The sequence below is a fragment of the Gracilinanus agilis genome, chromosome 3 (assembly GCF_016433145.1).
Source record: "Gracilinanus agilis isolate LMUSP501 chromosome 3, AgileGrace, whole genome shotgun sequence".
Classification (NCBI taxonomy): Eukaryota; Metazoa; Chordata; class Mammalia; order Didelphimorphia; family Didelphidae; genus Gracilinanus; species Gracilinanus agilis.
Genome location: NC_058132.1, coordinates 90,888,715 through 90,910,672, shown reverse-complemented (window position 1 = coordinate 90,910,672; position 21,958 = coordinate 90,888,715). Strand labels below are relative to the sequence as shown.

The 21,958-nt window shown below is 38.7% G+C and overlaps 1 protein-coding gene across 1 annotated transcript in view; it reads right to left on the bottom strand.

Annotated features, from left to right (window-relative positions):
- The window catches only part of LOC123240479 (heterogeneous nuclear ribonucleoprotein H-like), a 50,797-nt gene extending 29,992 nt beyond the window's left edge, over positions 1–20,805 (bottom strand). The window contains exons 1-2 of the mRNA XM_044668079.1: positions 20,775–20,805; positions 17,436–17,668 (exon numbers count right to left, since the gene is read on the bottom strand). The gene's annotated coding sequence lies outside the window, so the exon portion shown is untranslated. The remainder of the gene's footprint in view (positions 1–17,435; positions 17,669–20,774) is intronic.
- Between the last annotated feature and the right edge of the window lie 1,153 nt (positions 20,806–21,958).

Here is a 21,958-nt window from a genome sequence, read left to right as displayed (position 1 = left end):
ATTGCAGCCTCCTATGTGATGATCTTCCGGGCTGTGCTAGGACTGGCCACCCCAGAGGCCAGGCTCAAGACCTTGGGGACTTGTGGGTCCCATATCTGTGCCATACTGATCTTCTACATCCCCATTGTAGTCTCTTCTCTCATCCATCGCTTTGGCCATCACGTACCCCCCCATATTCACATCTTGTTGGCCAGTTTCTATCTCCTCATCCCACCCATTCTCAACCCCATTGTCTATGCTGTCCGTACTAAGCAAATCCGTGAGAGGCTTATACGAATTCTGAAGATAGGAGTTCATTCCAGGTGATTAATAGAATGCATGAGAATAAAATAATATTTTGAGTGCAATCTCCAAGCAGAAATTTAGAGGTATAAGGACCTTGCTTTTGACAAAATGCTTAATTACCTTAATCTATATAGATTATTATTATCTGCAATTAAAGCACTTTGAAGTTGCTATATACCTTCAAATGAGCTTGGAACAACCCTATGATGTAAATGGTGTATTAATCCCCTTGAGACTCAAATTTCTATCATTTCTGTTAATGTTATTCTCCCCACTATACAGTTAAATGATTTGCCCAAGACCACATGAGACCTGGAGTTAGTGATTAATGGTGCCAGATTTCAAACCCATGTCTTTTGGCTCCATGTCCTGTACTTTTTTCACTAACCATTTTTGTTATTTCTCAGTTGTTTTAGTCATGTCTGACTTTTCCTGACCCTATTTTGGGTTTTCTTGGCAAAGATACTGGAGTGGTTTGCCATTTCCTTCTCCAGCTCATTTTACAAATGAGAAAACTGAGGCAAATGGGTAAAGTGACTTGCCCAGGGTCACACAGCTACTAAGTTTCTAAGGCTAGATTTGAACTCATGAAGATGATGAGTGTTCCTGACTTCATGCCTGGCACTCTATACACTGTGTCACCTGGCTGCCCCTCTTAATCATTGGCATTGACCAAAAGTAAGATGAACTATGAATATGAGGCAGTGGGAAATTACTAAGGGTCTTCAAGTAGAGTTTGGATATTTACTTATCAGGGTTTCTATAGAAGGAATTTGAATTCAGATATAGGTTAGATTAGATGCCCTCTGAGGTCAGTTGCTGCTCTGAGATTCTGTGATTCTTGAGGTATTGGGAGAAAATTTGGAGCTTAAAGTAGGTTATTACATGGACTCAGCTTAACAGTCCAAGTATTGCTTACCTCATTGACTTTCAGGCAAAAATCTTGCAGTTTAGATATCTTAAAATTTAGAATTTCTTGGTCTCTCTATAATTAATATATCACAAGCCTATTTTTAAAAGGCAATTCCTTAGTCACAAAAAATAGTAAGTGGTAGAGCTGGGATTTGAATCAAGGTCCTCTGCCTCCATTGATCTCACTGCACCACACAGATTATTCTCATGAATATGTGACTGAAAAAAAGAAAAATTCCTGCTTTGGTGATCATTCTTGCAGCAAGGAGATTCTCCACACTTAGGCCTAGCCCTCTAATCAAAACATGCTGGACTCAGGGGGCAGCTGGGTAGCTCAGTGGATTGAGAGCTAGGCCCAGAGATGGGAAGTCAAATGTGACCTCCGACACCTCCTAGCTATGTGACTGGGCAAATCACTTGATCCCCATTGTCTAGCCCTTACTATTCTTCTGCCTTAGAACCAATACACATTATTGATTCTAAGATGGAAGGTAAGGGTTAAAAAAAAGATATGCAGGACTCATACACAAATCCTTTGGCTCCACTGTCATAGACTTGGAAAACTCAATCACTTGTAGACCACAATAAGACACTGGATTGAGGCTTTAAGTGGAGGTTACATTCTATTAAGAGGAAAATATATTGTTATACATGTGGAACTAGCTTGAAAGCCAAGAAGACCTGGGTTGAAATCTCACTTTCTGATACATATTGGCTGTGTGACCCATGACAAGTCACTTAATCATTCAGTGTTCTAGGTAACTTTCTAAGTTGCAGCAGAGGTGCTGAGCTACAATGGGCAGAGGAAATTTCTGTATCTGAGAGTTCCCTATATCAATGGAACCTGCAATTTCATCGATATAATCACTTCTAGTACATATTCCTATTTCTGTATAAACTTTAAACAAAGCGTAACAATACCTGAATAGGTATTGCAAAAGTGGAATACCTTTCACCTGTATACTTGGAGGGAGTTTAAATTCTATGATCCTGACTAAATCCCAATTATATGCACACTGACTATACAGATTTAAAACCCAACAATATACCTTGTCTTCTTCCTCTATTTTCCTTTCTGTCAAACCACTTATTATAGCCATTTATTAGATATCCATTAGCTCTTAAGCCTCTCTCTAGTTTTAGTGGGATCCATCTCCAACATTGACCTTAGTATCAAGGAGGTAGGGGGAAGGAGAGAACCTGCTCTTCTCCAAACACTAAAGAAATCTTATCACTGTGTGTGTGTGTGTGTGTGTGTGTGTGTGTGTGTGTGTGTGTGTGTATACAAGTGTGCATATACTTGCACATGTTGAAAATCTACCACAGAGTTGAGGCCCATGGGTGCCCTGAACCCTAGCTGGGGTTGGGAAGCTAGAGGAAGAAGAGTATTCACCAGGTTTGGAGCTTACTCTGAGCATATTGTCTGGTCTGGTTTCTAAGATGTCCCTGGCAGACTAAAACCCTGTAGAATATGATGGAGTTGAACTTCAGTGGGAGTGTCTCAAAGGACTCTTAGTAGGCACACGAGATTCACTTTGCATCCAAGTATTTCTGCACCAGACATCCAGGTAACTACCTATATCACATGGATGTACTAATTTCTTACTTGGCTGCATTACTCCAGGACATCTCTTGACCTCACCATGCCTCAGGAAGCTCATTACTGGGAAAACCTCATCATCCTGCAAATTCCCATTAAGCCTGGCTTTCCACTTCATCACTATCTTTTTTCTCTGAGAATGGAGGGTGGGGCCATGAACTCTAAAACCCTATATTTTAAGGAGGGAACTTAGCTCAGAATAGCTCATTTTTCACCTGGCTTCACTACTTGGAGACATCTTTGATTTTCACAGAATACTTTCCTCATCCTCCCTTCTACCTTCCATTTTTCAGCTTCCTCAAAGACCATCTATTTTTTCATATTTGTATCCCTAGCACTTAGTACAGTGCCCAGCACTTATAAGTATTTACTGACTGTTGAATACAGGATAACTTTCAATACAAAACATTTTTTCTTGGACTTATAAGATATCAAATTTAAAGTATACAAATAAAGTGCCTGTCTTCATGCTCTCTTAGATATTGATAATCTAATGTGAGAACTGTTGTAGGGAAATATAGTTAGTTACTTAGGCCCTGAGAAAAAGGTTTACTTCTATTTCCATTCAATTTTCTCCAGAAATCTGTCATATCTAACTTTTCTAAAATTCTATTCATCTCAACTTTTTTCTTGTTTATTTTTTTGATTAGACTTATTTAGTTCTGACAGGGGGAAGTTGAAATCCTCCAGTAATGTAGTTTTAGTCTCTATTTCCTCCTGTAACTTATTTAACTTTTACTTTACTTTAGGAATTTGGATACTATACCATTTGGTGCAGATATGTTTAGTATTGATATTAATTATCTCTGGTACTTTTTAGAAAGCTGTATTTTCCCAGCTTATCTCATTTAATTAGTTCTATTTTTGCCTTTTGCTTTGTCTGAGATCATGATTGCTACCCTTGTTATTTCCTTATTTCCTTCCTTCCTTCCTTCCTTTCCTTCAGCTAAAGCATGCTCCATCCCCCTCAGCTGGTCTATCCCCTTATTTTTACTCTATGTGTCTCTCTGTTTCAAGTGTTTCTTATAATCGATTTTGTAAGATTCTGTTTTTTAATCCTTTCTGCCATCTGCTTCTGTTTGTCCCTACTCAAAAGTCTGTTTTGCTTTTGACCACTGCCTCCCTTAATCTGCCCTTCTTTCCATTAACTCCCTTCCATCATCCTCTTCCACGCTTATTTCCCTGCAGTGTAAGATAGATTTTTCTTCCCAACTAAGTGTGTATGTTAGATGTGTATCTTGAGCCAATTATGATGAATGCTGGGTTCAAGCACTGCCATCTACTCACCCCTTCCAATCTTCCTCTCCACTGTAAAACTCTTCCTTTTGTATATCCTTTGAAAAAATTTCCCCCATTCTACCTTTGCCTTCCCTCTTAATGCATTCTTCCTTCTCATCCCTTAATTTTTTTTTTTTTGGATATCATCTCATCATATTAAATTTACTCTTGTGCTTTCTATTTGTGTATATCCCTACATACTATATTGTTAAGTATATATTATTCTTCAAACTGCCTAATAAAGATAAAAGTTCTCAAGAATTATAAGTACCATCTTCCCATATAGGAATGTAAACAATTTAACCTTATTGAATTCCTTATAATTTCTCCTTTCTATTTACCCTTTCATGCTTCTTTTGAGCCTTGAGTTTGAGAGTCAAATGTTCTATTTAACTCTTTTTCTCTTTTTCTTACCTTCTGTCTTAGTATCAATTCTAAGACAGAAGAGCTGCAAAGACTAGGAAATTGGACTTGCCTAGTATCACATAGCTAGGAAGTGTCTGAGGCCAGTTTTGAATTCTGGTCCTCCCAACTCCAGACCTATTGCTCTGCTCTACCTACCCCCCCCCCCCCACCTCTTGTTTTTATTATTATTTTGTTTTCATCAGGTATGATTGAAAATTCTTTATTTAATTGAATAGCCAGTTTTTTCTCCTGAAGATTATATTCAATTTTGCTGTGTAGATGATTCTTGGTTGTAATTTTAGCACCTCTGCCCTCTGGAATATCATATTCCAAACCTTCTTGTCCTTTATTGAAGAAACTGTAAATCTTATGAGCTCCTGAGAGTGGCTCAATGATATTTGAATTATTCTTTTATGACTGCTTTCAGTATTTTTTTCCTTGACCTGGGAAACTCTAGTATTTGGCAATAATATTCTTGGGAGTTTTCATTTTGGGATCTCTTTCAGTAGGTGACTGGCAGATACTTTCAATTTCTATTTTACCCTCTGGTTACAGAATATCAGGGCAATTTCACTCATTGAAATATGATGTCTAGCTTCTTTTTTTCCTATCATGATTTCAGGTAGCCCAATAATTCTTAAAAATTTTTTAAAGATAATTTTAATAGATCTCTGATTTATTTTCCAGGTCAGTTGTTTTTTCCCATAAGCTATTTCACATTTTCCTCTATTTTTCCATTCTTTTGGTTATCTTTTATTGTTTTTTGATGTCTCAAGGAGTCATTAGTATCCACTCACCCAATTCTAATAAAAACAAACACCACCTTATCTTCTGTCTTAGAATTAATATTGATTTTAAGGCAGAAGAGTGGTAAGTATGCAATAAGAGTTAATTGGCTTACCCAGCTAGGAAGTGTCTGAGGTCAAATTTGAACCCAGAACCTTCCATCTCTAGGCCTGTCTCTCAATCCACTGAGCCACTTAGCTGCCCCTTCTCTTTCTAATTTTTAATGAATTATTTTCCTCAGCAAGCTTTTGTACCTTCCTTTCCATTTGGTCAGTTCTACTTTTTAGGGAGTTATTTTCTTCTATAATTTTGTGCCTCTTTTCATCTTTTTTTCCCCCTTACTTATTCCCCTACTCCCCAGTTTTTCCTCTACTTCTACTATTTGATTTTTTTTTTAAAACCCTTACCTTCCATCTTGGAGTCAATACTGTGTATTGGCTCCAAGGCAGAAGAGTGGTAAGGGCAGGCAATGGGGGTCAAATGACTTGCCCAGGGTCACACAGCTGGGAAGTGTCTGAGGTCAGATTTGAACCTAGGACCTCCCGTCTCTAAGCCTGGCTCTCAATCCACTGAGCTATCCGGCTGCCCCTATCATTTGATTTTGAAAAAAATTTTGAGCTCTTTTAGGAATTCTTTTAGGGACTGTATCCAATTTATATTTTTCTTTGAGGCTCTGCATGTGGCGGTTTTGACTTCATTGTCTTTTTCTGAGTTTGTCTTTATCTTCCCTATCTCCATAATACCTTTTTATGGTCAGTTTTTTAAAATCACTTCCCCAGACCATTTCTTGATTTTAAACTTTATATAAAACTCAGAGTCTGCTCCTTTGTGCTGCTGTTTTTAGAACTAGTTCTAGTGGCTTGTACAAGTTTCTGGTTCACTTGAGGTGTTATGATGTAAGGAGAGGTGTGGTCACTGCCCTCCCAGTTTGTGCTCTGGCTTGTGAGAGACCATAAACATCGTTCTCCATCTTGGAATTGTGACCAGGGCTCCTGTTCTCCTGTAGATACAGTTCTCATTCCTATGTCCCTGAAAATGTGACTTAGGCCCCTATTCTCCTGTAGCCACTAGCACTAGTGCTCCTTTCAGCCTTGGACCTGAAATGAAGGCCTCTGCTTCCCTGTCAGAAACCACAAACACTCCTTTCCTCTCTGGAACTCTTACCAGGACTCCTGTTCCCTTGTAGCCTCCCTTCTTTGCCTTGGGATGTGATCCAGGACTGTATATGGGCAATACAGGAGGGTTCTGCTTCTAGTGCCAGGAAAGATTCTCTTTTAATTTCCTTCTGATAAGCTGTTTGATTCCCTTACCATTTGTGGGCTTAGAGCTCCCAAAGATACTAATGCCACCACTGTTGCAGCTACCTTAAGGTCTTCTATTGGTTTCCAAGGGGCAGCTTACAGTGTATTGTGCTCTGGGCTTGACCACCACCCTCATGAAACGGACCTTTCCTATCAACCTCCTAAGTTATCTTGCACTGAAAAACTTTCACCCCAAGCTGTTGGTTTTGCCACTCCAAAATTCAATTTAAGGTATTATTACAAGGTTGCTTATAGGGAAATTTGGGCGAGTTCAGGTGAATTCCTGCCTTTACGCCATTGTCTTCTATAATTACTCTTAAAAGAGTGTTTAGAAAGTTTTACATCTCAATGTAAATGAACTGGGATTCCCTTTTGGCTAGAGAACTCTAAAGTTCATCAGACTGTCTATTTCTGCCCTATATATATACCTGACTAGCCAATGTTTACTCACTCGGACACTACACTGTTCCAACAAAACTGAGGTCCCACAGAAAACAGCTCAGTTTGACCCCCTAGTTATACAAACTTGCCTAGCTAGTTCTTAAATTACAAAACATCATTAGTACCCGTCTTTTCCCTTTCTACTTTTCTCTCTCAAAGCAGAGTGGAAAAAAGGATGGGATGCATTTGTGAAAAGTTTATGTTTCTAAAACTTTAACTGGTAGGTGAAGAATAATAGTTGAAATGGCAGTCTATTCAGGCAATCAGGAGTTAGTAGCCAAAGTCTTCTTGTTAGCTACCTGCCCTTGCTATTGGTCTCTTATAAACAGCTCTAAAACCCTGATTTTCTTATTCTTTGATATTTTTTTCCTATTATTCTTAAATCTTTAGTACTAGCCTCCTCTCCCATTCTCCTATATATAAAAAATTCTTTCATTGGCTTAGGTCAAACCCTCTTGGTTTGACTTTCTTTGGTGCATCTTTCATTTAAAAAACAAGAGCTCCCCAAACACTTCCATAGTGAAATCAGTAATTCGTTTGAATTCATAACCTAGTTTTTGAATATTGATGATTTTTTGCCTTTATTTATAAACCATTTATATGTAAATGAGGTGAGAGACCATAATGCCCCATAGCTCTTGTCTGACCTTCCATTTTATGTTCTTGAATTGCTTCTCAATATTCACAATTCCCAGTTTTTTCTTCATTCTTTTTAAATTTTAAAATATTTTATCTTCCCAAGTACATGTAATAGTAATTTTCAACATGTTTTCCAAAATTATAAGATCTAAATTGTCTCCCTTTTCCCTTCCCTCCTTCTCAGAGAGGATAAGCAATTTGATATAGATTATGCATGTATTATGCAAAAAACACTTCCATATTGGTCACTGTTGTAAGAGAATACTCGTATAAAACCAAAACCCCAAAATAAAAACACAAACTAAAGTTAAAAGTAGTATCCTTTGATCTGCATTCTGACTTCAACAGTTCTTTCTCTGGAGGTGGATAGTATTCTGTCATAAGTCCTTCAGAATTGTCCTAGATCAGTGATGGCAAATCTATGACATGCATGCTAGCACTGACATGTGTAGCCATTTTTGATGACATGTGGCCACATACCAAGGATGAAACATTTGCTGTAGTGTTGTGTAGACACTCTGTGCACTATAATAGATGACAATTCTACCTATATTAATTTACCTATTTTTGGTTTATTAAATACAGTTAAATATTACAATTATACATTTTTGTTGTTTAAACTATAAATATTATGAAATTATGTTGTTTTTTTCCTCAAGGTGACACCACCCTAGTTATGCTTGTTTTTTGGGCAAATTTTGACACACCAAGCTCATAAGGTTGCCCATCACTGCCCTAGATCATTGTATTGCTGAGAGAAGCTAAGCCTTTCATAGTTGATTATCATACAATATTGCTGTTACTGTGTACAATGTTCTCCTGGTTCTGCTTATTTTGTTTTTTATCAGTTCATGTAAGTCTTTCCAGCTCTTTCTGAAATTATCCTGTTCATCATTTCAATAGTATTCCATCATCATCATATACCACAATTTATTCAGCCATTCCCCAAATGATGGACATGCCCTCAATTTCCAATTCTTTGCCACCACATAAGAGCTACTACAAATATATTTTCTGGTTTTTAATAAGTCCCTTTTTTTCCCCTTTAAACCATAAAGATCTTCACATACATATTAGGTACATACCCTACATCATTCACAAGGTGATTTAGCTTTTTTATACTTAATCCTCAGGTTGCCTCTCTGAGTTATACGAATCAGCCTAAGGCAATTCTTATATAATAAAAGGGCAGCAGTGTCCGTCTTTTCCTTTTCTGCTTTTCCTTATTAACCTAGAGGAGGCTGAAAAGAGTAACATGCATTTCTGAGAAACTTGATCTTTCTAAAGCTTTATTTACAAAGTTCATTCTCTGTTTCAAATTACTCAAATCTGTTTCTTTGTAGACATATTTTAGCAGTTAAGCCAGTTTTTGCTTCCAGGCTTCAAAATGTTCATCTAAATAGCATCAATAAAATTTGATTTAGTTTTCCTTTCTACAAAAAGTACCTTTCTGCCCTTTCTAGTACTCCAACTGTTCCATATTTAAAAAGGGATAGTGAATTACATTTATAAATTAGCTTGGCTGTATGTTAAAAACTGATTTATTATATTTGTGGAAGTATTTCATCAAACTGATTTTCTCACACTGGAAAAGATCATTGGCCCCTCAGCTTGTGAAACCCATACCAAAATATTAACATCAAACAGTGCTAAATGGACTGATTTTCTTGTGGAAAATGTTTGCTCTCAATCATCTTCAGCTTCTCGAGGGGTAGTTTTCTGATTCATTACTTTTAAAATATATGTTACAGGGATAAGTGGATGGGGAGAGGGAGGGTGGATAGATCACTGCTTATTAAAGCCCTAAGACAACTGGGAACCGTATTCCTGATATTAAAGTGCCAGATAAAGTATCTTACCTCTAGTGGAAAAGTGGTATGTTCCCCTTACCCTTTAATCTCAGATTCACCTTTATCCTAGGTAGTTTGGACAAATCAATTCCTGGAAAGCCTAACAGTAGAGGGACAGAGAGTAGACCTTAAATATATGGGAGAGGTTGGAAGGTGGTGGGGCAGGGGTGATGGTGGCTAAGGATAGAAGGGGGAAGGTGTTGTGCAATCTCTTTTGCCTACTTTGTACATAAAGGTAGGGATGGAGGACAATGGGACCCCAGAGAAATATGGGCATTATTTCGCTCTGGTCCAGAGTATAATTTCATTCCTAGAGGGATGGATATTCCTGTGGTGAAACGGAAGCCAAGGGACTGGGAAGTATAGAATGAATAGCAAAGCAAGGGTGGGAATGAGAGGATACCTCTGGCCAAGGGCCAAATTGCAAGCAGGGGTATATAAAACCTTAGTTTCTGTTTTCAGACAGTTTTTTTTCAGATATTTCTGGGCATGCTCTGTTTCTGTTAGCAAATTTTCCCTTCTAGGTTGTTATTTTCCTCATGCTATCTGCGATTTGCTTCAGACTCCTCTGTAATGTCCTGACTGATCAGGCAACATCATGGCTATTTAGACTCTGGATTACTTTTCCCTCTTTGTGTTGGGAGTTTATCACCTTATTTAATGTTTTTCTTAGGTATTTTCTTTGTTAGTACTTAAAGCTAAGATCTGAAGCTTACCTATGTGACCTTGAGAAAGTCACTGGACCTTTCTCAGCCTCAGTTTACTCAACTTACTCAGCAAAACGAAAGGACTGGCTCTCAGATAACTTTGAAACCACTTGTCTCTAAAACTATAAACCAATGATTCTATAAATATGGTCTTAGTCCCCGGTTTGGCCACAGCTATATGCTTGCTGAATGTTTTTTAAAATTATATTTAGTAAATATTATAATTAATTGCCTCATTGATTCAACTCTCCAGATTGTGCAGCTCATACTTGATGTAAGACTCATGGAATGGTTTCACTATCCCAGTTGAGCTTCTTTAAACTGGAAAAAAAACAACAACCAAACTCTTGGTCTTTGATCTGCAGAAGACTCTGAGTGTTGTTCCTTGTCTCTGACCCAGGTTTTCTATGCCTCTGAACCCTCATGGAACCCATTACTTCACTTTTATTCCCCATATGAAAAGACTCTAAAAAATGTCTTCCAGTGAGGCTCAGGAATATCAATGTCACTTTTTTTTTTGTGAGCCCACTCATATATTTAAGTGAAATAGCAAATAGCAAACAAGAAATTCTACTGATGACATTATAACCAACTTGAAATAAGTTTAAATAAACTCCTTGGTAAGAAGTGAGTTGAAATCTCAGCTTAACCCAGGGAAGAAGGAAAGATCTCATCCAGAGGAAGTCAATCCTCAGCAGTCTCAAGAATTTCAAGCAAGCCACTATCATGATGAGGTTAACTTCCTATTCATGTCTATCATTTCTCTACAGTCCTTTTCCCTCTGCCAGCCTCACTTGCGGAGATGTGTGTCTCTAAACCCTGACTAGAACTAACTTAGTATGTTTCTTACACAAGTATTTAGTATCACGTTCAGTGTTCCCTCCATTCCTATCCTCCCAAGTGGGAACTGAATTCCATATTTATGCAATGCAACCTCACGTAAAGCTACAGTGAAAGCCAACATCTTCCAAGAATGTTACACAACTTTGCTTCTCATCTGACCTTAATTCTAATGGAGATAAGTGCATTTGTTGTTTCTGCCGTAGTCCCTCCCTATCCAGTTTTTCTAGTGATTTTCTGAGACCTCTTGTGCCTGGGGTCAGTGTCACTTCTACAAAGTCCTTGTGGAAATGGTTCTTACTTGTGCTTTAAGAAAGAATGAGGAGGATGGTTTCAGAAAAACTTCAGAAGACTAATATGGACCGATTCAAAGTGAACATAATCTAGAGAACATTGTACATAGTAAAAGCAATACTGTAATGATGATCCCTTGTGAAAGACTTAGCGTCTCTAATCAGTGCAATGATCCAAGAAAACTTCAAGGGACTCACAAAGAAAAATGCTCCTATCTACTACCTAGAGAGAGAAGTGATGAATTGAGTGCAGATTGAAACATATATTTTCCACTTTTTCTTTTAACATGGCTAATGTATAAAAGTTTTGTATAATTTCACATCTATAATTAATATATTGCTTACTTTCTCAATGAGTGAGCAAGGTACCAAAGGGGATAGAATTGGGAACTCAAAAATTTTTTAAAAGAATGGTAAAATACAATTATTTTTTTAAAAAAAGGAAATGGCTCTTGTATTGAATAAATTGAGCTCTCATCATGATTGCTCCTTCTTTAGGGACTAGGATTTTGTTTATCTTCAGTTTGCTGGATCCATATTATGGCTGTGTGCTAAAGGGAAGCATAGAGAGACTGGAAAACTAGGACTGGGAAAGTTAAGGAGCAAGTCAAAACCAAGGGTCTAGATAGGGCCAAACCAGTTCAGGACTCATGTCTACAGGTCCAAAACTGACATATACACAGGGAGGAAAGAACCAGTCTAGAGCCAAACAGAACCTGGGGCACATGTAGATATCATTGGCATCAGGTTGTAGTGGAAAGAGCACTAGATTTGGAGTCAGAGGAGCTAGGTCTGAATCTTGATTTTTTTCCTTTGTCCACAAATTGACAAATTTAGTTGATATACTCATTTTCCCTCACTAGTAGGTCTCAGGTACCTTTCTTCATTTAGAAAATGAACTCTTAAGGCTTCTCCAAACTTGAATCTTCTGATTCAAAGATGCCAAGATTAAAGAAGGAACTAATCACACTGTATTCTGCTTGGCAGATCCTATCTGAAATACTATGGTCTAGACATAACATTTTAATGTAATGGGGGTTCTGACTAAAGAAAGCCTGCCCTTCTCAATGAGTGCACTTGCCCATTCCATTAGGAACTAAATTTCCTGTAAGAACCTAGGCCCCAGGATTTGGTCTGAATATAGGGGACAGAGTCTTCAAGTGAATATAGGCCACTGTGCTAGGGAAGTGTGTGATCATGGTGAGGAGACTGGAAGAAAATAGATCATGAGATGGACATGACAAGAAGCCCTATTAATGGAATTAACTAGCCATACTAGAACAGGCTTTTGGATCAGTTGCCAGTGGTGGAGAAGTATGGTTTGCCATCCAGACAAGTTGCCAGCTATGAAGAGGTGAAGTGACAGTGCTGGAGAAACTACTATTGTTCTAGCTGGGGTAGAGACTCAATAGAGAGCTATAAGCAACAAAACATTTTGGCAGTTACAAGCCCCATTTTCTCCAGTTTGCAAACGGGAAAATTTTTGGACTATGTTGGTAAAGAGGAGTAGAAGAATAGAAATTCACTTATTTTGGAAGGTTTTGCTGATTTTTTTCTTTTCTGTTTCAATTATAAGCTTTTGCTGATCCTATGCCCCTATTTGCCTAGGATTCTATAAGCACAATAAAAGATCATGTAGATTCAAGTTGAATTAAAGGATCTCAGTTTTATATTGGGATGATGGTTAAAGACATCCTGAGTATACTTACTAGAAAATATCCCTCAAAAACATGAACCTGACTCTGTGAGGGTTAAGTGCCAACTGGCCAGATAACTGTTGGATAACATTTAGAAGGAAGTTAACAGACTGGCACACATCCTTAGAAGAGAGCCTGAGATAGGGGAAGAGGGCTGTTGACCCTGCTATATAAGGATCCAGTGAAGGAATTGGGGATATTCTCTATCTTCAATGATTTCAGGGCTAAGGCAGCTGTCTTTTGAAAGAAGAATTAGACTTGTGCTTAGTCCCAGAGGTCAGAATTAGCAGCAATGAGGTGATGTTTCAGGGAGAAAATTTCATATAAGAATTGTGCCATAGTGGAATGAGCTACCTTAGCTTCCTATCACAGGAGTTCTTCAAGTGAAAACTGGATGAGTATTTGTATATATTTGTTTACATGTTATAATTCCTGAGCAAAATGGAAGATCCTTGAGACCAGGAGCATTTCTAATTTTTCTTTTGTATCACCATTAGTTAGCATAATGTCCTGCACACGGTAAATGCTTATTGAATTGGACTGGATCTAGACCAAGCAATTTTACTTATAAAGTACTTTCCCACTGTAATATTTTCACATTTATTAAGAATTTCCTTAAAAAGGTAGAAGTTTTGGTGTAAAAATTAGAGGGAGCTCTCTGAAAGTCATAGGTTCCTGTGGGTGTCCAGCTTCATTATTAGGCTTACATGTCCCATGCTGAGTAGCAAAACATATTTACCTTTATCCTTATAATCTGAAGAAAAACATGAGAAACAATCTGCATGTCGGGGATCAGCCTGGACTAGTAAATTCACAGGGATTTTTTTTTTTTTTTTTAGCAAGAGAAAAATTACCTTATCATGTGAGACAGGGTGAAGGAGGACAAAGAGGTTGAAGATGTCTGGATGATGTGAGATAAACAAGGGAGAAGAGAATATCTTAGGAAATGGACTCAAATTTTTTCAGTAAAATATGAGATAAGGTTCTCAGTTGAATGGGTGGGAGGGGATGGAGGCATATGAAGTTTGAGGAAGGTGGAAAAGATTTGGAAGAGCCATTGTGAACAGGGGGATAGTGAGTTAATTAAGAAGTGTAAAAGGATTGCCCTGTGGTGTATTGAAGGCTCAGCTGAGGTTATGTAATATAGATCTGGAGTTGATCAAGACAGTGTGGTTTTGTTATTTTCTCCACCTTTGTTCAGCAGTACACGTGTAGGAATAAAGGCAAAACAGTGGTGGGGCAAGTTTGATGACATGAAAAAGGGGTGATGGACCAGGAAAAGAGAACAGGAGAGAGAATAAGAAACTTCCTGAAACACTGAGAAGTTAAGTGGTTGACCTGGTTCACAAATCCAGGATGTGTCAGAGGCAGTGTTGAGCCAGGTCAGATCTATACACTACATCCTCCTTATTAATGGAGCTAAATGGTATATATACCATGCTTTAAATGGGCATTTTCCTGAAGGCAGAAGCTAATCTGGAAAGGAGAGGCACCTTAACAACATAGCTGGGTAGATAACACCAGCAGGTCGGTGTTGAATTTAATATGAATTGTATCCCTTTATTCTATTTGGAAACCAATTTTTGGTCAGTATCAGCCCCACATTTTGATCGAGCACCTTGTGGCTACCTGGCTGCTCAGAAGGAGTTGGTTAAGTCCTCACACAACTCGTGGTATATGAAAGATGGGGCTCAGATACGGACTGAGGTTAAATCTGTCCAACCATAGAGTCCAAGGAGGTGTGGCAAAAATGGCTTTACAAGAAAGGGGATGGAGCAAACACTTTTTTGGGGCATTTGGCTGGCCTAGAGGCTTTTGGCTAGCCGACTGAGGCAGCATGATAAAACTGAAATTAATTAGGAATGGCCAGGTGGTCATGAATTTCTCTCTCTCTCACCTTTACTAATAAATAATTATAAGTTAATATACAGTCTTCAGAGAATTTTAATCATAAAACAGATCAGGAAGGAATTAAAAATTAACTGCATGCAGCAGGCACCAGTACTTGACTGATGTGAAGATCTTGGAGAGACTAAAGCTTAAATAAAGCACCTAGAGGCCAGAAATGAGTGGAAAATGCACCTGAGAAGAACATCAGTTTGGGAACCACCTCCATCCCCTGATACTACCTTATACCAGAAAAGAAATAATCAGACACCAAACAACTCTTTGGCAATGAGGTGGTGGCCATGGGCAAAGCTGGGCCTATTTAGGAGGAAGAAAGAAAATTCCTATTAAGTTCTGTTTAAAAAGTTAAACAAGGAAGGAAAAGAATGTGGGGTATTCAAAGAATTACTAATGTGGAATCTGAAGGTGAGTTTGAATCCCAGCTCTGCTTTGACTTTAGGCAGATCATTTCTCTTTGTAACTCAGTTTCTTTATCTGCAAAATGGTTTAAAATTGTAGCCTGGCCCAGATGATCTCTAAAATCACCTTCCAATTCATTACTAATTCAAGTTCTACCAGATACTATTGTGTGACAGTGGGAAATCACTTCATCTCTAATTTTTATAATGTACTTTTCTGGAAAACATCCCTTTGAGATAAGCAGAACAAGTAATATTGTCTCCATTGTCAGATAAGGAACCTGAGGCTCTTAATATCTGACAGAACATAAAACATTTGAGTTTACTTGGGAAACAGTCCCTTGGAGAATAGAGTAAGGATGGCAATAGGATAAAGAAGAGCTACCAACCCCTAATGCTATGAGCAACAAATTAAGAGTGAAAGAAAAACTCAAGAAGAATGGCGTAGGGCAGTGATGGCAAACTTTTTGGAGACAAAGGACCCAAACTACAACCTTCACATCTTATTTGAGATCCCGTCTTACCCAGACAGGGGAAGTAGGAAGTGCTCCCACTGGGCTGCTGGGCAGAGGGGTGGGTGATGAAAGAAATGTCCTTACACATGCATGGGGTGGGGGAAGGGAACAGCTCCCTCTGGCATCCCTGCCATAGGTTCTCCAACATGGGTCTAGGGTTTAGCTGTGACTGCTGACCTTGGTCAGTCAACAAAAACTTATTAAATGCTTCCTATGTACCTGGTATGTGCTAAATTCTGGGGATGCAAAGAAAAGCAAAATCATTACCTACCCTCAAAGAGTTGTTAGGATTAAAATTCTCCAGAGACTGTATATTATTTATTATTATTTATTAGATAGTGAAAGCAGGTTGGAGAGCAAAGGCACATAGTCACATGGCCTAGACATTCTTAATTCTCTCCTTACCTTGAGTCTCAATTCATTCCCACTGCTTCCTTGCAAGACAGAGCCCAAGAGCTGTCCAACTGGGCAAATCCCCAGACTGAGAGCTTTCCTACTTCCTTGATCCCTAATTTATAACCCTGGTGCCATCACTCCTTTTGGGTCTCCCTGGTTTGACAGAATTGACCCCAGTCTGGGTTAAAGACCAATCTTCCAGATGCCAGGAGTCACATGGGATAAGAGGCAAGCATCTTCTTGGATATCAGGGAGCCAGGAGCATGCTAGCTTAATATGCATGTGTGTCCAATCAAAGGGTGAGGGTGAGTACCTAGACCGAAATGGATTTTCAATATTTTTCTTTCTAAATGAAAAGAGTAGTACAAGTTTATATTAAATCCACAAAACATTCACATTCTAATGGAGGTATCAACATATGAATAACTAAGAACAAAGAAAATATATCAGAATAGATCAGTGATGGGCAACCTTTTGAGCTTGGTATGTCAAAATTCGCCAAAAAACCGAGCATAACTCAGGTGGTGTGTCACTTTGAGAAAAAAACCCAGAATTTCATGATATTTATAGTTTAAATAACAAAAATGTATAATTGCAATATATAATTTATGTTTTTAATTTATTTGTATTTAATAAACCAAAATAGGTAAATTAATAGATAGAATTGTCATCTATAGTACACAGTGCGTCTACACTACACTACACTTCAACAAATGTTTCATCCTTGGCATGTGGCCCCATACTTCTCTGTATGCGGCCGAGTGTCACTGAAAATGGCTACACATGTTAGTGCTGACATGTGTGTCATTGGTTTGCCATCACCGGAATAGATTATAGTAATCTGAAAGGGGAAGCTCAACCAGTCGGGGTGAGGTTGAACCAGAAAAAGCCACTTTCAGGAAGTGGTGATTTGAACAAAGTCTTGCAAAAAGTCCAGGAAACTAAGAGGTGAGCATAGTAAAAGGGAGATAAGAGTTTTGGTTTCATAATCTCCCTCATGATAGGTTATTTCTGTATATGTCACTGTATCAGACAGGGTAGGCACTCATGATAATAATGTTTTCTAACAGTCAGGAATGAAGGACCATCCCTCAGACAAATACAACTCTCATAATATTTTCTATTAGCATAGTCATTGACTCTATCCTTCCTAAGACAGAAGAGAGAAAAGGCCGTCATCTCACCTGTGGCATACTTCACATGAGACTCTGCAGCTTCTCTAATTCTGAGATCATCTGCTGAAGGAAGATGTTCTGTTGGGCCAGATGAATCTGGTTCTCTTTGGAGTCTCTGCAGGGTTTGCCTGGACCTTCTTCTGATCTTCCAGTATTTGTACCAGCTGTTGTTCTGCTAGAAGGAACAGCTGCTGTCTTGCAAAGTCCCACAGGATGCTTTGCTTCCAAATTTCTGCCTGTACCTGCAAGTTCATTAAAGGGGAAGCAATCTTAGGTGCTGAGGATACTTTGAATTAAGGGGCACATGAAGTAGTATTGCCATGTAGTGGAAATGCCACTGTCCAGGGAGTCAGGATATCTGTTTCCAGTCCTGGCTCCCCTGCTGACTCTGAGCTCACCCAGATTTGGAGAACCTTAGGGCAAGCAACCTGCCCTTTATGACTATGGAGTGGCAGGGTCATGTGCTCCAACCTGGAACTGAACCAAAATCTCCTCTACTACATCTTTTGTCAATTAGTCATCTGATTTTGTCAAGTGATCTCCCACAACCAATAGAATTGATGCTCCTTGAGGACAAAGTCTTTCAACCAGAGTCTTTCAACCAAAAGTGCTTAATAAATGCTGGCTGACTGATTGATCTCTACTTGGAAGTAATTAAGTGCCTCCTCTGGGTGGCTAAGCCCATTTTTCAGCATGCCACTGATTATCTGCTTTATTCATACTGAGCAAAGAGCTGCCTCTGTAAGTTACATACCCCTCTTCCTTCACATTCCATTCCCAATACCAAGGTTTGGAATAGGAAGTCATATTTTTCTGTGTAACAGTTCTTCAGAGTCTTTTTTGTTCAATATTTCTTTGGAATTGTATAGCCCTATACTCTGTATAAAGCAAGACTATGACCCAAGTACTTTAGGGGAAAGGAGGGAGAATGGAACTGGTAGGTAATAATCACCAGAAATAGTATATGGTGAATAGCAAAAGAGAGGCGAGTGAATGAAAGTGGTATAGAAAAAAAATTCACATCTTCAGTATTTTTCAGTCTGGGGTGTCATTTTTTAGAAAGAACACTTAAAAATATGAGGGTATACCTAAAAAGGCAACTCAGTGGTGAAAGGTTTCAAGATTACGCCACACAGACATGCTGAAGAAACTGGAGATATTTAACCTGGAGAAGAAAACTTAAAAGGCACCAAGAAAACTGCCTTTAAATCTTTGAGGAAGTTTTGTGGAAGAGGTTATAAAATTTGTTATAAGACTCCAGAAAGTAGAACTAGTAAAGAAAAAATTCTCAACAATTAAGTGAAATTCTCCCCCTTTCCAGGAGGTTACTCCTTACTAGAGATCTTCAAGCAATGATGAATAATTATTTGCTATAGAGCAAATTCAGCAGCACACTCTATTAAGGTATGGGCTGGACACGATAGCATCTACAATCTCTTCCAGCATTTATGTTGAATGAGATGAAATAAAAGACAGTGACAATGGTCTTAGGGCTCTGGAAAAGGTTATAAACCAAGAATAGATCTATTCCAAGGGGACAGGAGCAGGAAGGTCATTTCCAATATTCTGGCTGAAGTGGCCCTAAACTGCCCAAATCCATGGGTTCTTGGAATACTCAGGCAGGGAGAAGTAGTTGGACTCCAGATATAAGATTGTATAGCTTGAGTAATGAATACCAGATACCACTTTATCCCTCTTAGCTAGCAGCCTGAGTCTGCCTTCTAGTCAGTAGTTCTCTTCTCAGGGACTTCATGATTCTAGGCTATCACCTGCCATTTCTTCAGATGACCCAGGACCTGGTAGAGCATATACTTAGTAGGGCCCCAAACAAACAGTAGATGGTAGATGGAGAAACTAAATTTTCAAGGAATAAGATAGCACTGAGGCAAGGGGAAAGGGAGGAAATACAGTATTAAAATGTCATTTGCTAGAGGTTTTTAAGAAGGAATCTCTGCATCCATTAGGGGTTGATCTATACAACAACAAAAAAAGTCTTTTAAAAATTATCATTCTTTTCAAAATTTCAGCATCTGGTGAAAAAACTGTTTCTAGTCTATATAGAAGGTGGAGAAACTATGGATATGGAAGTCCAATACAGAACCAGGGGATTTGGGGTCAGACAGAAACTGTCTTGTTTCTCAGAGGCTTATAGCAAAGGATGATGGTAGCAAATTCTTGGATTTGTAGGATATATACTGATGAAAGAAATTTTTCATATGCATAAATTTATAGATGAGCTGTGGTCCTCTATTTTAAGAAGATCACAGATACAACAAAGTATTGAATTAAATTATTGATTTGATCAAGGAATATAGCTGACCTCGGTGAACTTAAGTTACCAAACCCAAGGATACTGAAAGAACTGATAGATAAGATTCCTGGCATATTGTCAATGATCTTTGAAAGATCTTGGCAAATGGGAGAGGTGGAATGTTATACCAATTTTTTAATAAAGGGCAGATAGGGAAATTTGCAAATTATAGGCCAGGAGACTTTAACATTTATTTCTGGCAAAATTCTGGAACACATTATTAAGAGGCACAAAGAAAGAAAAACAGGGAACAGTGAAGCTAGGGCTTCATCAAAAACAGGCCATGTTAGGGGATAGCTGGATGGCTTAGTGGATTGAGAGCCAGGCCTAGAGGCGGGAGGTCCTAGGTTCAAATATGGTACTTCCTAGGTCTGTGACCCTGGACAAATCACTTAATCCCCATTGCCTTACCCTTACCGCTCTTCTGCCTTGGAACCAATACTTAGTATTGATTCTAAGACTGAAGATAAGAGTTTAAAAAACACAAATAAACAACAAAAAAACCCAAGTCATGCCAAATTAAACTAATTTCAGTTTTTGTTGTTGGAAAGGGTTAGTACACTGATAAGATTCCACCACCTTCTGCCAAATTTTCCCTTCTCCTGGCTGAGCGTCTTCAGTTTCGCCGAAATCTTAAAGGCTGGCACGTGGAAAAGGGATTGGATTGGTTCTGCTTTATTCTCGGGGGCAGGACTTAAAGCAAGAAGTTGCAGAGGCAGATTTAGGTCTGTTGTATGGATGAAGTTTTCCTAACAATTAAATCTTTGACCAAAAGGGGAATAGGCTGCCTCAGGAGGTCATTCAAGGTCTTTAACCATAGGTAATGAACCTCCCTGCATTAAGCGGGAGAAGCGTAGGAAGCCAAAGGCCAGGCGCAGTGATCCCGCCCTCTTAACCCCTTTAAGATAGACAGACAGACACAAAAGAAAAAAAGCCCAGTCGGGGAAACGGGGCCTAGGAGACGAACTGTTTGAGACAGAGGACTAACGTGGGACCCAGAAAATGGGGGGTGGGACGGCTGCGTGCCTGGGACAGACCTCGTTAGACCACTCATCAGGTGCCGGTCCGGTTCCATCACCGAAGGAAGCTGAAAGAGGAAGTGACTTACGCTTTCCGGGGGTGGGACCGCCGCTCGCCCCGCCTCCCAACTGCAACCAATAAGCAGGAAATAGGTAGCCGCGTAATCGTGAACTCCACAAGCAATAACCAATGGTTCACGGGCAAAGTCTCGCCTAGATCTCGCCAATCCGCAGCGAAAGAGGAAATGCTCCGGGCCAATGAGCTGTGAGGGAGGGGAGGTGGAGAGGAGCTCTTTTCTGGTGAAGCTCTCGAACTTTTACTTCTCTTCCTCTCTGTGACTCCACAGGTTATCTGTTGCCCACTTTCTCCTATGGCTAGAATGGTTTTAATATTCAAGTCACCTATCAGTTTTGAATTTATTTTAGAATATGTCATAGGACATTGCTCGTATTGATCCATCTTCCTTTCAGCCTTCAAAGTGATTTTCAAAGTCTCTCTCGTCTTGTCTCTTCCACCACTCAATAAACTTCGATGGCTCTATATCACCTTTGCTTCCTGACTTCCTCGGATTCTTTTAAATTCCAGCTAAAATTCCACCCTCTATAGAAAACGTTTCCCATTTTCTCTTCTTTCTAGTGCTTTCCTGCTTTTGATGATGTCCTGTTTTATCCTTTATTTAGCTTGTTTGTACATACTATTTTGCCTTCCTCTGTAGATGATTGTGAGCTGGAGGATAGGGACGGGCTTTTGCCTTTCTTTGTCTCCAAAGTGCTGAGTTCAAAGCCTGGCACTTAGTAGGCTCTTTAAAATGCTAATTGACTGATTACTTTCCCAATTTTTTTTCTATTATAAAACTGTTAGGTTTTTTTCCCTGGGTAATTTATATTTTCAAGTTTATCATACACTGGGTTATTGAGTTATGTTATTTCTGATTCTTTGTCTAATCTAGTACTATGATACTGTCATTACCACCTTGATTAATTATTTCTGTATATATCCTCCAAATGAATTCGTTATTTTGGTTGTCACTGTAAAATGTACCTTTTTAAATTTGATTGGAATAATAATTCATCTGTAAACTTTGGTAGTATGGGTATTTTTATTATATCTTCTTCATTTCTTTAAAACTTTTTAAATTCTAAATTTAGTATTAAGTAAAGCAAATCTCTCTTTACATATGCAAAGTAGAGAAGACAAAGAG